General features: G+C 51.8%; 1 protein-coding gene and 1 long non-coding RNA gene across 2 annotated transcripts in view; one reads left to right on the forward strand and one right to left on the reverse strand.

Moving 5' to 3' along the window:
- Positions 1 to 10,456, forward strand: part of LOC139248263 (zinc finger protein 551-like) — a 359,795-nt gene that overhangs the window by 57,381 nt on the left and 291,958 nt on the right. The gene's annotated exons all lie outside the window — the stretch shown is intronic.
- The window catches only part of LOC139248284 (uncharacterized), a 48,443-nt gene continuing 43,847 nt past the window's right edge, over positions 5,861 to 10,456 (reverse strand). Inside the window, exon 3 of the long non-coding RNA XR_011591038.1 lies at positions 5,861 to 5,910. This is a non-coding gene — a long non-coding RNA (uncharacterized lncRNA). The remainder of the gene's footprint in view (positions 5,911 to 10,456) is intronic.

Raw genomic sequence — 10,456 nt, forward strand, 5'->3', positions numbered from 1 at the left:
AGCTATTCGATCAGCAAAAAGGCTAATGGGAAAAAGGATTGTGGACAACTGTGGCAGTCATGGGAAGAGCTTTTTGAGTTATGTGAAGAGTCAGAGAACTATCAAAGACTGTTTTGGGCCACTGAAGGGTGTTCAAGGACAGGTTACAAAGGACTCACTGAGTATGGCGGAAATATTAAATGAGTACTTTGCATCAGTCTTCACCCTTGAAGATCATGCTCAAATATTAGAATTTAATAATACTAGTTTTATCAGTAACATTAACTTATATAAGCAGATTGCTTTAGAAAAAATTAAGAACTTGAAAATAGATCGAGCAGCAGGGCCGGATAATACCCACCCGAGGGTCCTCCGGGAGATGGGACATGTGCTGTGCGAGCCCCTGGCCTGTATTTTAAATAGCTCACTGCAATCTGGAATGGTTCCTGGAGACTGGAAGGAGGCTAAGGTAGTCCCCATTTAAAAAAATTGTGACAAGGCAGACCCGGGTAACTATAGGCCCATCAGTTTAATATCAGCAATAGGTAAGATGCTTGAATCATAAGGGATGCAATATATGAATACTTGGATAGGGAGGGACATATTGGGGACACCCAATATGGCTTCATAAAAAAAGACTTCATGTCTCACAATTTTAATTATATTTTTTGAAAAAGTTACAAAGTTGGTGGATGAGGGAAGCCCAGTAGACATTGTCTACTTAGATTTTCAAAAAGCTTTTGACAGGATACCACACAAGAAACTTCTCTGTGAGATGGGAGCCTCTGGTATTAGTGGAAATATACTGAGCTGGATTCAGATCTGGCTGGCAAGATGCAGGTAAAGAGCAGTTATAGATGGATTTGGATCTGTTTGGAGACAGTCACCAGTGGTGTCCCGCAGGGATCAGTGCTGGGACCGTTGCTTTTCACTAATTATATTAAGGATCTGGATTTTGGGGTTGGGGGCACAGTTTGCAAATTTGGAAATGATACCAAGATCTGTGCAAGTGCTAGAACTGTGGAAGAGGCTCGTCTGATTCAGGCAGATCTTAAGGTGTTGGGAGTCTGGTCTCATGACTGGAAAACGATGTATAACTTAGATAAGTTCAGTGGTATGCATGTGGGCAGGGCAAATGCTCAACATTCGTAAACCCTCTCGGGAAAGGCATTAAAGATGGTGGAGATAGAAAGAGATTTGGGCATTCTAGTGCATATATCCTTAAAGGTACATGAGCAATGCTGTGCAGCGATAGCTAGAGCAAATAGGGTGTTGGGTGTATCCATAGGACAATGGAGTATAAGACGAGGCATACTGTTTTGTCCTGATACAACACCTTAGTCATGCTGCACTTGGAATACTGTGTCCAGTTTTGGTCTCCTCACATGGTGGGTGATATTGAGGCTCTGGAACACAAAAAGTTAGTATGCAGGTACAGCAAGTGATCAGGAAGGCAAATGGAATGTTGGCCTTTATTGCAAGGGGGCTAGAGTATAAAAGCAGAGAAGTCCTGCTACAACTGTACAGGGTATAGGTGAGGCCACACCTGGAGGACTATGCACAGTATTTAAGGAAGGATATACTTGCATTGGAGGCTGTTCACGAGCTTAATGCCGGAGATGAGGCGGTTGACTTATGAGGATTGGTTGAGTGTATTGGGCCTCTGCACATTCTGTACAAATTGGAGTTCAGAAGAATGAGAGGTGATCTTATTGAAACATATAAGATAATGAGGGGGCTCGACAAGGTGGCTGCAGAGAGGATGTTTCCACTGATAGGGGAAACTAAAAATAGGGGACATAGTATCAGAATAAGGGGCCGCCCATTTAAAACTGAGATAAGGAGAAATTTCTTCTCTGAGGGTCATGAATCTGTGGAATTCTCTGCCCCAGAGAGCTGTGGAGGCTGGGTCATTGAATATATTTAAGGCAGAGATAGACAGATTTTTGAGTGATAAGGAAGTAAAGGGTTATGGGGAGCGGGCGGGGAAGTGGAGCTGACTCCATGATCAGATCAGCCATGATCTTCTTGAATGGCGGAGCAGGCTCGAGGGGCCAAAGGGCATACTCCTGCTCCGATTTCTTATGTTCTTATATGTCCCTCCTTTTTGGAGGAGAGAGACAAAGAGAGGCTGCAGGGGTGGTTCAGTCTGAGACAGGGGGGGTGAGAGGTGTCTGGGTCAGTCTGGGGCAGGAGAGGGTGAGGGGGGGTGTCTGGGTCAGTCTGGGACAGGGAAGGGTGAGGGGGGTGTCTGGGTCAGTCTGGGACCAGGACAATTGAGGGAGGCGTTGTCTGCTCCAGTCCTGTACAGTGCCCGGTAAGTGGGGCACATTTCCTGAGTGTGTTGTGGGAAGGAAAGATGATTGCTGTGTATTTCTGCACCCAGCCAGAGTCAGCATCTTCAGGGGAGGAGAGCTGCTGTGGATAAATGTAACTCCCTGCAGCTCAGTGACAGTGCAGCTAACATGGTGGGGGGGGAGGGGGGTGCTCTGGATTGGCAGAGTGATCGCTCCCCCTGTGTGGAGATCCAGTGTCCCAGGTCTGTGGGCCAAAAGCTGGGGTATCTGGGGGATGGGCTGAGGGATCGCTCCCCCCATGTGGAGAGCCAGTGTCCCAGTCTGTGGGCCAAGGCTCTGGGGTATCTGGGGGGTGGGCTGAGGGATCGCTCCCCCCCGTGTGGAGATCCAGTGTCCCAGGTCTGTGGGCCAAGACTCTGGGGGCTTCTCCAGGGTCCTTGACGTCCCACGTGGTCTCTGTGGCTTCTCAGGCTGCAGCGCAGAATGTGGGGACTCGGCATCAATCTGACTCAGGATTCATGACCAGAAGTTTTGGAGAAGTTCTCCTTCTGTCTGGGGACCCTCCAGCAGCGACTCTCCCAAAAACAGGGCAGTTCGTGCATCACCTATAGTGTGCAGTATGTTCAGTGTCTGACCCTGAGCTGCCCCAGGGAGGGGGCAGTGTGTGATGTCCCTGTGGGATGCAGTCTGTTCAGTGTCTGACCTGGATCTGCCCTCATTCCTCCTGCTCTAGGGGGAAGTCACGCTCCAATCAGGCCGAATTAATTGGAGGGACAGCGTCATCTACTGGTCAACGGCGGTATTTCAAGGCACATCATGTCCGGCTCCATCCCAGAGAAATCCAAAACCAACCTGCAGATTCAATTCATTTTATTATCAATTAATTAACAAACTTTAGCTCCATTTGTTGCAGATTTAAAACCCTTTTGATATTTTGTATCAGTCTTCACGGTAGAAGATACTCAATACATCTCAATAATAGATAATCAATGGGCTGTAGGGAGGGAGGAACTTAAAACATTTACTATCACTAAAGAAGAAGTACTCTGTAAAAATAATGGGACTAAAGGTGGACAAGTCCCTGGACCAAAGCTGGACAAATCCCTTGGTAGCCTGCATCCTCGGGTCTTAAAAGAAGTGGCTGCAGAGATAGTGGATGCATTGGATGAAATCTGCCAAATCTCCCTGGATTGTGGAGAGATCTCAGCGGTTTGGAAAACCACAAATGTAACATTTCTATTTAAAAAGGGAGGGAGATAGAAAACAGGAAACTTATAGTCTAGGTACCCTAACACCTGTTGCTGGGAAAAGCTGGAGCTCATTGTTAAGGAAACAATAGCAGAACATTTGGAAAAGCATAATACAGACAAGCAGAGTCAGCATGGTTTTATGAAAGGGAAATCATGTTTGACAAATTTGCTGGAGTTCTCGGAGGATGTAATGAGCAGGGTGGATAAGGGGGAACCAGTGGATGTGGTGTATTTGGATTTCCAAGAGGCTTTCGATAAGGTACCATATAACAGGTGACTGCACGATAAAAGTTCACGGGGTTGGAAGTAATATATTAGCATGGATAGAGGATTGGCTAACTAACAAAAGACAGAGAATCAGGATAAATGGGTAATTTTCCGGTTGACAAACGGTGACTAGTGGGGTGCCGCAGGGATCGGTGCTGGGGCCTCAACTATTTACAATCTATAATAATGACTTGGATGAAGGGACAGAGTGTAATGTGGCCAAGTTTGCTGATGATACAAAGATGGATGGGAAAGCAAATTGGAGGAGGACACAAAGAATTTGCAAATGGATGTAGACAGGCTCAGTGAGTGGGCTAATATTTGGCAGATTGAGTATAATGTGGGAAAGTGCAAGGTTATCCACTTTGGCAGGAAAAATAAAAATACAATTTATTATTCAAATAGAGAGATATTACAAAATGCTGCAGTACAGAGGGACCTCAGTGTCCTTGTGTGTGAAACACAAAAAGTTAGTCTGCAGGTTCAGCAAGTAATTATGAAGCCAACAGAAATGTGGGCCTTTATTGCAAGGGGGATGGAGTATAAAAGCAGGGAAGTCCTGCTATAACTGTACAGGGTATTGGTGAGGCCACACCTAGAGTACTGCGTACAGTTTTGATCTCCTTATTTAAGGAGGAATATACTTGCATTGGAGAAGCTTCACTAGTTTGATTCCTGAGATGAAGGGGTTGACTTATGGGGATAGGTTGAGCAGGTTGGGCCTACACACATTGGAGTTCAGAAGAATCAGAGGTGATCTTATTAAAATATGATACTGAGGGGACTCGACAAGGTAGATGCAGAGGTTGTTTCCACTCGTGGGGGAATCTAGAATTAGGGGCATAGTTTAAGAATAAGGGGTCGCTGATTTAGAACTGAGATGAGGAGAAATTTCTTCTCTCTGAGGGTCGTGAATCTTTCACTATCCCAGAGAGCTGTGGAGGCTGGATCATTGAATATATTTAAAGTGGAGACAGCCAGATTTTTGAGCAATAAGAGAGTGAAGGGTTATGGGGAGCAGGCAGGCAAGTGGAGCTGTGCCCAAGATCAGATCAGCCATGATCTTATTAAATGGCGGACCAGGTTCGAGTGGCCAATGGCCTACTCCTGCTCCTATTTCTTATGTTTTTTAAAGAGTGAAGTATGGATGCAAACACAATCAGCATTATTTTTTATCTTGCCCTTTTCCCATTGATTAATTGGTCAAATATCCCTAATATTAAACTCCATCCCAGTTACAGGGGTAATTAATATCAGCAGAAAGAAAGCCCAACTGTAGGAATGGACACGATTCAGTCTGGGACAACAGCAGAATCCAAACCCTGCAGTCACTTGTGAACTCGCTGGTGTATCAGCAGCCTGGATGATCGAGTGAATCCCTTCCCACACTCAGAGCAGGTGAATGGTCTCTCTCCAGTGTGAACTCGCTAGTGTCTCAGCAGGTGGGATGAGGCAGTGAAGCCCTTCCCACATTTGGAGCAGGTGAACGGCCTCTCCCCAGTATGAACTTGCTGGTGAGTTAGAAGACGGGATGACAGAGTGAATCCCTTCCCACACTCGGAGCAGGTGAACGACCTCTCCTCAGTATGAACTCGCTGGTGTATCAGCAGGTTGGATGACCGAGTGAAGCCCTTCCCACACTCCGAGCAAGTGAATGGCCTCTTCCCAGTGTGACTGTGCTGATGTACTTCCAGCTGACACGGGTAATTGAATCCCTTCCCACAGTCTCCACATTCCCATGGTTTCTCCATGGTGCGGGTGTCCTTGTGTCTCTCCAGGTTGGACGATCAGTTGAAGCCTTGTCCACACACAGAACACGTGTACGGTTTCTCCCCGCTGTGAATGCTGCGATGTTCTGCCAGTCTGTGCAACTGGTTAAAGCTCTTTCCACAGGCAGTGCACTGGAACACTCTCACTCGGGTGTGTGTGTGTCTCAGTGCTTTTCCAGTCACACTGATGTTTGAAATCTGTTCCCACAGACAGAACAGACAAACTTTTCTCCTTCCACTTTCAAAGGCCGATGAAATTCAGGACCTGAGAAATCGAGTGATTCCATCAGATCTTGACGTGATGTTTAGTTTGAGTTTCCCGTCTGCAAATCCTCCCCTTTTGATACTCTAGAAAAGGAGTTTACAAAAATCATTACTGCAAGTACGGGATAGAAATACACAACAGACGATTCTAGATTCTATGGAACATTCTTTCCTCTCTTGTTCTTGCAAAGCTATAAATCCCTGCCCCATACACTCTTCCCCCTCCCTGTCCTGAAATTCAAACACAACGCTCGTCTGAAGGTAGCTTGTCCTCCGCTCCCAATTATAATCACCAATTCTGGCTGGGTCAGTTCTACACTCACTGGTTCGCCTCCCTCTCCTCCCCTGAAGGTGCTGACTCTGGCTGGGTTCAGTTCTACACTCACTGGTTCGTCTCCCTCTCCTCCCCTGAAGGTGCTGACTCTGGCTGGGTTCAGTTCTACACTCACTGGTTCCCCTCCCTCTCCTCCCCTGAAGGTCTGACTCTGGCTGGATTCAGTTCTACACTCACTGGTTCCCCTCCCTCTCCTCCCCTGAAGGTGCTGACTCTGGCTGGGTTCAGTTCTACACTCACTGGTTCCCCTCCCTCTCCTCCCCTGAAGGTCTGACTCTGGCTGGATTCAGTTCTACACTCACTGGTTCCCCTCCCTCTCCTCCCCTGAAGGTGCTGACTCTGGCTGGATTCAGTTCTACACTCACTGGTTCCCCTCCCTCTCCTCCCTTGAAGGTGCTGACTCTGGCTGGGTTCAGTTCTACACTCAATGGTTCCCCTCCCCTGAAGGTCTGACTCTGGCTGGGTTCAGTTCTACAATCATTGTGTAGTTTTTAACTACTTAGCAGCTTTTTGCCACTTTGCTAATTATAACAATTCAACTATTCAGGGTTTATATTTAATTCAAACTAGGAGACTCTTGTTCGGGTTATAACAAATGCTTTTAATACAGATATATATATAGTAAAAACAAGAGATTTATCAAGTAATTTACATTCTGTTACAAAAAGTAATACTTAACAAATGATAGTCACAGCCTGTTCCCGATAGCGTCCCCTCAAAAGACTGTGGTGACGACCCCTTATCTCCTGTTGTCTTGATTTGCACTGCCTTCCTGGTAGAAGAGCTGTTACTTAATAGCCTTTTCTTCCCATTCAAATTCTGTGAAAATCTCGAGCTGTTTCAGCCTTACAATAGATCATATTGGGCCCAAGTTTTGGGTGGAGTTGCTCCTAGTTTTTTGGAGCAACTAGTTTAGTTTGGAGTATGTTAGAAATTGCAATTCTCGGATATTAGTTTGCTCCAGTTCTAGTGAGTTAGTTTAGGTTGGCTTTAGGTAAGGTACTTTTTTTCAAAAGGGGGTGTGTCCAGCCACTCAGGCCTGCTTTGCAAGTTTCGGCAGTGAAAACTTACTACAAACTAACTTAGGATGGAGTAAGTGTCCACTTTTGTAAGTTCTGAAAAACCTTACCTGGAGTTAAGTTTGGTGCAGGCACAGCCAGGGACGGCGGGTGGGAAGCATTAAACACAAAGGACACATCAACATCACAACAGCGGGGGGGTAAGGGAAGTTAGAGGATTTTCCATAAACACCTTCACAACAACATTAAAGAAGCAAAGTACATTTAAAGCGCTAAGCACTAAACAAAGCAATACATTTAAAGTACCAAGCACTAAACGAAGAACAAAAAGTAATAAGCAATTAATTAATAAAAAATAGAAGGAACCCTGCACCTAAAGCACCAAGACCAAAGTAATAAGTAATCAATCAATACAAAATAGAAGTCCTACCCTAATGTGAAGGGAAGGTGTCTCATTCAGTGTCTCTCACTGTAGTGTCTCTCTCTCTCTCTCTCTCTATCTGACAGTGAGGGGTGCGGGGGGTGTGTAGTGTGTGTGTATGTGTGGGAGTGGGGGGTGGGGTGTGTGTGTGTGGGAGGGGTGGGGTGTGTGTGTGTGGGAGGAGTGGGGTGTGTGTGTGGGAGGGGTGGGGGTCTGTGTGGGGGGGGTCTGTGTGTGGGGGGGGTGGTGGTGTGTGCTGGTGGGGGTGGGTGTGTGTGGGGGGGTGGGTGTATGGGGGGGGTGGGGGTGTGTGTGTGTGGGGGGGTGTGTGTGTGTGGGGGGGTGTGTGTGTGTGGGGGGTGTGTGTGTGTGTGTGGGGGGTGTGTGTGTGTGTGTGGGGGGGGTATGTGTGTGTGTGGGGGGGGTGTGTGTGTGTGTGGGGGTGTGTGTGTGTGTGGGGGTGTGTGTGTGTGTGGGGGTGTGTGTGTGTGTGGGGGTGTGTGTGTGTGTGGGGGGTGTGTGTGTGTGTGTGTGTGTGGGGGGGGTGGGGGGTGTGTGTGGTGGGGGTGGGGGGGGTGTGGTGGGGGTGTGTGTGGTGGGGGGTGTGTGTGGTGGGGTTGGGGGGGTGTGTGGTGGGGGGGTGTGTGTGGTGGGGGTGGGTGGGGGTGTGTGTGGTGGGGGTGGGTGTGTGCGTGTGGTGGGGGTGGGTGTGTGTGTGTGGTGGGGGTGGGTGTGTGTGTGTGGTGGGGGTGTGTGTGTGTGTGGGGGGTGGGGGTGGGGGTGTGTGTGTGTGGGGGGTGGGGGTGGGGGTGTGTGTGGGGGGTGGGGTGTGTGTGTGTGGGGTGGGGGGGGGTGGGGGTGTGTGGAGGGGGGTAGGTGTGTGTGGGGGGTGGGGGTGGGGGGGTGTGTGTGTGTGGGGGGTGGGGGTGGGGGTGTGTGTGTGTGGGGGGGGTGGGGGTGGGGGGGTGTGGTGGGGGTGGGTGTGTGTGTGTGGTGGGGGTGGGTGTGTGTGTGTGGTGGGGGTGGGTGTGTGTGTGTGGTGGGGGTGGGTGTGTGTGTGTGGTGGGGTGGGTGTGTGTGTGTGGTGGGGTTGGGGGTGTGTGTGGTGGGGGGGTGTGGGGGTGGGTGGGGGTGTGTGTGGGTGGGGGTGGGTGTGTGTGTGTGGTGGGGGTGGGTGTGTGTGTGTGGTGGGGTTGGGGGTGTGTGTGGTGGGGGGGTGTGGGGGTGGGTGGGGGTGTGTGTGGTGGGGGTGGTGTGTGTGTGTGGTGGGGGTGGGTGTGTGTGTGTGGTGGGGGTGGGTGTGTGTGTGGTGGGGTGTGTGTGTGTGTGTGTGGTGGGGGTGGGTGTGTGTGTGTGGTGGGGGTGGGTGTGTGTGTGTGGTGGGGGTGGGTGTGTGTGTGTGGTGGGGGTGGGTGTGTGTGTGTGGTGGGGTTGGGGGTGTGTGTGGTGGGGGGGTGTGGGGGTGGGTGGGGGTGTGTGTGGTGGGGGTGGGTGTGTGTGTGTGGTGGGGGTGGGTGTGTGTGTGTGGTGGGGGTGGGTGTGTGTGTGTGGTGGGGGTGGGTGTGTGTGTGTGGTGGGGTGTGTGTGTGTGTGGGGGGGTGGGGGTGGGGGGGTGTGTGTGTGTGGGGGTGGGGGTGGGGGTGTGTGTGGTGGGGTTGGGGGTGTGTGTGTGATGGGGTTGGGGGTGTGTGGTGGGGGGGGTGTGGGGGTGGGTGGGGGTGTGTGTGTGGTGGGGGTGGGTGTGTGTGTGTGTGTGGGGTGGGGTGTGTGTGTGGTGGGGTTGGGGGTGTGTGTGGTGGGGGGGTGTGGGGGTGGGTGGGTGTGTTGTGTGGTGGGGGTGGGTGTGTGTGTGTGGTGGGGGTGGGTGTGTGTGTGTGGTGGGGGTGTGTGTGTGTGTGTGGTGGGGGTGGGTGTGTGTGTGTGGTGGGGGTGGGTGTGTGTGTGTGGTGGGGGTGGGTGTGTGTGTGTGGTGGGGGTGGGTGTGTGTGTGTGGTGGGGTTGGGGGTGTGTGTGGTGGGGGGGTGTGGGGGTGGGTGGGGGTGTGTGTGGTGGGGGTGGGTGTGTGTGTGTGGTGGGGGTGGGTGTGTGTGTGTGTGTGTGGTGGGGGTGGGTGTGTGTGTGTGGTGGGGTTGGGTGTGTGTGTGTGGTGGGGTTGGGGGTGTGTGTGGTGGGGGGGTGTGGGGGTGGGTGGGGGTGTGTGTGGTGGGGGTGGGTGTGTGTGTGTGGTGGGGGTGGGTGTGTGTGTGTGGTGGGGGTGGGTGTGTGTGTGTGGTGGGGGTGTGTGTGTGGGGGGTGGGGGTGGGGGGGGTGTGTGTGTGTGGGGGGTGGGGGTGGGGGGGTGTGTGTGGGTGGGGGTGTGTGGAGGGGGGTAGGTGTGTGTGGGGGTGTGTGTGTGGGTGGGGTGGGGGTGTGTATGGGTGGGGGGTGGGGGTGTGTGTGTGGGGGGGTCGTGTGTGTGTGTGTGGGGGGGGTGGGGGTGTGTGTGGTGGGGGTGTGTATGGATGGGGGGTGGGGGGGTGTGTGTGGGGGGTCGTGTGTGTGTGTGTGGGGGGGTGGGGGTGGGGGAGAGACTGGAAGGAGGCACCCCTGCTCTCTCTCCTCCGGCCCTTCGATCATTGAGTACCCCCCAACCCACGCTCCTCCATCCCGGTTGCCACCCCACCCCCAGTACCCACGTTCCCCCCCCCCCCAGTACCCATGTCGCCCCCCCCATTCCCGCCGGTACCCACGTCCCCCCCCCCCCCCCCCCGCCCCACCCCCAGTACCCACGTTCCCCCCCCAGTATCCACGTCTCCCCACCCCTTGGTACCCACGTTCCCCCCCCCATCCCCCCTGGTACCCCACGTTCCCCCCCCC

The sequence above is a fragment of the Pristiophorus japonicus genome, unplaced genomic scaffold (genome assembly GCF_044704955.1).
Source record: "Pristiophorus japonicus isolate sPriJap1 unplaced genomic scaffold, sPriJap1.hap1 HAP1_SCAFFOLD_29, whole genome shotgun sequence".
Classification (NCBI taxonomy): Eukaryota; Metazoa; Chordata; class Chondrichthyes; family Pristiophoridae; genus Pristiophorus; species Pristiophorus japonicus.